The sequence below is a fragment of the Montipora foliosa genome, chromosome 14, assembly GCF_036669935.1.
Source record: "Montipora foliosa isolate CH-2021 chromosome 14, ASM3666993v2, whole genome shotgun sequence".
NCBI lineage: Eukaryota > Metazoa > Cnidaria > Anthozoa > Scleractinia > Acroporidae > Montipora > Montipora foliosa.
This window is the reverse complement of record NC_090882.1, coordinates 21,227,318-21,232,317: the sequence shown is the minus strand read 5'-3', so window position 1 is coordinate 21,232,317 and position 5,000 is coordinate 21,227,318. Positions and strand designations below refer to the sequence as shown.

The 5,000-nt window shown below is 38.8% G+C and overlaps 1 protein-coding gene across 12 annotated transcripts in view; it reads left to right on the top strand.

Annotated features, from left to right (window-relative positions):
• LOC137984942 (uncharacterized) overlaps positions 1 to 5,000 on the top strand; it is a 34,608-nt gene that overhangs the window by 17,818 nt on the left and 11,790 nt on the right. For 9 of the 12 annotated variants that reach the window (XM_068832290.1, XM_068832289.1, XM_068832294.1 and 6 more), the window contains 2 exons: positions 3,211 to 3,335; positions 3,955 to 4,050. The gene's annotated coding sequence lies outside the window, so the exon portion shown is untranslated. Of the gene's footprint in view, positions 1 to 3,210; positions 3,336 to 3,855; positions 4,181 to 5,000 lie in introns of those variants that run through there. The other 3 variants (XM_068832298.1, XM_068832291.1, XR_011119200.1) reach the window with 2 other exon arrangements.

The window sequence follows — 5,000 nt, the reverse complement described above, 5'->3', positions numbered from 1 at the left end:
CGCCTGATCGACACCCAAATATGACATCTTACGCAAGATGATCTCATGATCGATGGTATCGAATGCCTTAGTAAGGTCAATAAAGACAACGCCATTTAAAAGGCCATTGTCGATGTTTACTGACCAAGCATTTGTTGCCTCAAGCAAAGCCGTGAGCGTACTATGTAGAGAACGGAACCCTGATTGGCAACCCAGTAGCAACTTGTTAACATCTAGATAATGGAAAAGTTGATTATAAACAATTCTTTCGAAAACTTTCGAAATTATAGGGATTACAGATATTGGCCTGTAGTTGTTAGGGTCAGATTTAATGCCCTATTTAAAAAGTGGAGTCACTTTGGCCGTTTTCCAATCGTTTGGATATATCCCAGTTAGAATAGACTTTGAGAATATTGAGGTAAGAGAGGGCGCGATGATATTAGCAGCCATTTTCAACAATTTACTCGGAATCATATCAAGACCGGTGGCTTTCTTTTCATCAATTTTCGACAAAATGTTAGAAACAATATCAACACTCGGAATTTGCAGAGAAAACGAATTGTCAGTGGGCTCTAAATAAGACTCAGGATTAGCGTCGACAACAGGAATATCTTGTGCTAATATTTGCGCAACATTAGTAAAGTGATCGTTAATAGTTTCCGCAATGTCCATATGGTTACTTGCTATTTTATTATCTACCTTGATCTCCAAAATATTCGTTGACTTACCACTGTTACGTGAAGTTAGCTCGTTGATAACATTCCATGTTTTGCGTAAATTACCTTTGCTGGCTTCCAAGTTGTCAGAAACATAGAGTTTTTTTGCGAGTTTAATTGCGTTGTTTGCCTGGTTTCTTGCACACCTAAATTGATCCCATGTAGCCGGGTTGTTGGAGGAGATTGCCTTCTTTTTAAGAAAATCTCGTTTTCGGATTTTGTTCAGTAACTCTCTAGTAATCCATGGAGATCGTTTTTTTTCGAATTCTTTTGGATTTAAGTGGTGCGTGTTTATCGACGCAACCAAGAAACATTTCTTTCCATATACGCCACATTTCATTGGGATCAGAATACAAATCAACATTGGCCCAAGGTAGTTGATTGAGGTCACTTAAAAATTTTCCTCTGTTAAAGTGCTTAAATTGCCGTGTTTCAATCACGCGAGGGCCAGTACGGCAGTATTGAGTCTTACGTGACAAAAAAACAAGAGAATGATCACTTATGCCAAGGTGAATGACACCGGAATTTGTAACCTTCTCTGGGGAGTTCGTTATGCATAAATCAATTAATGTTTTTGAGTCCGGGGTGACACGTGTTGGTTCAGTGATTAACTGACTAAGACCATATATATCGAAAATGTTTATCAGATGGGAAGAATTAACTGCAATTGCTTCAGGCAACAAATTGCAGTTGATATCACCAAGTAAATATCATTCCTTATTTTCCGCGTCAATTTTTGCAATAACATTCTCAAATTCGCTAAATAAATTGGGTGGAGAACTTGGGGGTCGATACCAAGTACCGACCAGAAATGGTGTACTTCGTGGCTTACTGATTTCAACGAAAAGACACTCCAAAAGATCATTATTTAAATCATTGCGTATTCGATAGTTCAGATTAGTGCGAACGTATGTACATACTCCACCACCATTTCTTCCGTTAATTTTACGATCTTTTCTGACTATTTCAAAGCCAGGTATGTATACTTCGTTATCACGTACTGTAGAGTCTAATTTTGATTCGTTGATATGTAAAATATCAACTTTAGAAGAGGACATAAAAACTCTAAGTTCGTCAATATGAGACAACAGACTATTAATGTTAAGGGACGCTATGGCTAAACCTCGACCAAAGATTGTGGGACAGATGGACTTACCACAGTTGGTATCCTTATGGACATCAGCCGAGTCGGATTCCCAGACGGCAATATCCTAATCTACACGTAAATGGTTAATGAAATTTTGAGCTAGGCGCATGGTGCCTTTCTTGTTTAAATGAAGACCACTTCGATTTAAGTGGCTAGTTCTTGAAATGTTAGAGTGGTCAATAAAACCCCAGTTCTTTTGCTGGCAGCATTCCTTAAGAACTTTGTTCACGTCAGGTACTTTACGTGCAAGGGCTTCGTCATCAGATCTGTTGATGAGACCGGATATAGATATCATAGCTGAAGATTCAGAGCTGATTGCTTCGGCTAGGTCAATCAGTTCTACCGCACATTCACGAAAAGTATAGGAGGATCGTAAACTATTAGTTCCCACATGGATAATTAACTCGTCCGGGTTTCTGCGTAGTAGTGGCTTGATATGATCCTTCATGTCTTGCGTTGTGCATCCCGGAAAAGTGGCTATCTTAACTTGTGAATTCTTCGACATTTTATGGCTTTGTAGGTATTTGAGAGTAGAATCACCCGCTATAATGACTTTCTTCTGACGGGTGGGCTGTGAATGATCAAATTGATCTGACGAATTGATTAAGTTAGTGTTTCGCATTCTAATCTCTGAGGACGACGGAGATGTTCTGTGTCCTGTGACAGCGCTATTTCTTGTTTGCTCATTGAGCAGTCTAAAAACTGAAACATCTATAGTTAACAGTCAGCATTTCCAGCAAAAGGACAGATGCATAGTTATATTAACAGAAATAAACTGCAAAGCACTGTCTGAGTAACCTTTTTAGCATAACTGCGCTAAAATGATAATTGTGAATTCTTGTGACTGCAGGGTGCGTTTACGAGTTTATTATAGAAATCCAGCCATCCATGATTGATACGTAAATATTGACCTGTTGCCATACGATCTATAGAAAGGGAATTTTTCCCTTTTCATTGCTATATGGTGCCATAAATACTTAAGTTCCATCAACCTACCAGTTTCGAATACATCGTGGTTTGTGGACAAACATGCAAGTGAGGTTGGTGGAACGCTTTCAGCTCAACAAATCAAGCCTAGGGTGGTGTCTCAAGTACAAAATGGAATACGCAAGCGCTTAGCAATTGATTGTTTGCTGTGGATCGTGTTTATATTCAGTGCTATGAACATCGCAAAGCTATGTCCTGTGCCTTCGAAATGATCTACGTTGCAGCTGCAACGAACTAAACATCGCTTCATTGTTAATACCACCGATCTTTGTCTTTCTTGATTATTGCAACGATGAACGGCTAAGGTATCTTGCATGTCTTCTTGGACCGTTAAGTTCCATCATAGAATTTTTAATGTCATGTTGGTGGTGTCTGTTTCAGGGGTGAGGGCGTGGCTGATCAGGTTCTATATTAGAATCCTCAGACTTGTTGACCGTGCAGTGATTTTTCACCATCGCAAGAGCTTAAGAGATTTCTAGGAAAAGTTTTCCTTACGTTCCTAATCGGTAAGTCAAATGTTTGCAATCCTTCGTAACTGAAACACACAAATGATTAATTAAACTGTGAATAATTTAATTTAAGCCTTGTTTAATACATATTAATTATATGGCGCCTTTACTGCACTGGTTTTCCTTTGTGCTCTGCTGATTCTAATTCAGTTTGTCTCTTCATTATTTAACGGTTCGCAAGTAAGAGTCTGGTTATTGTCATTCGAGCATTTAGAAGCGTCGACGCATATTTCTAAAGCGAAAGCAAAAGTGAAACCTTTAAGGCTAAAAGGGAAGTCATATCTTGTTACAGAGAAGTTTAATGCACCGAACATGTTTCATTGTCTGGCCACAGTCTGGTATTCCTGTGGACCGAGCTTACGTGATTTGAGAAAAAAATTCCACGCTCGCAAAAAGTCCTGGCAACGGCAAGTATTATTTCTTTCGTAAAATAGAAGGTTATCAATACTTAATAAGGAAATAGTGCACCTATTAAAGCATCGTATATTCCGTTTTTTTTTTTTTTTTTTTTTTGTAGTAAAGGATTGCCTTACAACAGTTGAAGCGTAGTTAGACTAGCAGAAGCGAAAACTATCACTGCTCACGTCACTGAAGTTTGGGCTAATATCTGTTGCAGGAGGACTTACATCACTGTTGATCGGAATCGTTGTTCTTCCGGCTTTGTATATCATTCAGCTTACGTATAGAAGAATTTCAGTGACATCTAGCCAAGGTGAGATCAGATCCACCTGTTCCACTCGTTGTAAGGACTGCTAGGGATCTGCCCGGTTGACATGTTCATGAGTTCTCCGCGGAGTGTTAAGTTGGGAAGTGGTTTACAGCTTTATCATATGAGGCACCGGTCTTAAATTAGAGGGGGAAAATGGAAGGAGATCGTCTTCAAATTTTCCTGACTTCCTTTTTGTAAAACTTTTTCATTTTTTACTTACAACCCTATCCTTCTCTACTCACTTAAAAATTGCAGTTTCATCATTAAAGCCTGGACCGTAAATTCATTTATTTATCTATTTATTTACCAAGTAAGTCTTCACTCTTAAAAGAGTATTGCAGGCTGGTATCAATATCATTTTTACCACAATTGCTTGTAATCCTGCAATCTGATTGGCTAATTTGTCGTTGTCGATAAGAGCCTAGACAACGTTGCTCGCGTCATGCTCGCGCCAATTTGTCACGCAATGTAATACCCAACTAGGAACGCTCATTTTGGAAAATAAACCAATCATATTGCTAGAAAGTTATAGAGAACGCTTGCTCTTTCTTTGTGTCATGGTTTTGGTCACACTCTGAAATAAAGACTTTCTTTAGCGTCGAATATTGTGGTAAAAAACAAATCGAAGGTGGTTTAGCGTTGTCTCTACTCTTATCGACAACGATATTCGTCATCACAGTGGTCAAAATTTGTTGACCACTGTGAAGACGAATATCGTTGTCGATAAGAGAACAGACAAGGTCGAACCACTTTTGATTTGTTAAATTCATCACGGTGGTGTATATCATATTTTTCCCGGTGGTATGTATCATATTTCTCACGGTGCTGTCATTTTTCCCTGCATAGGAACCACTGACCCTCGCCCTATTTGCACCAAATAAAATGATAGGAAGCTTTAGCCATAATTAAGTGAAGGCATAATGAAGGCATAATGAGCGAAAAAATTGATCTGC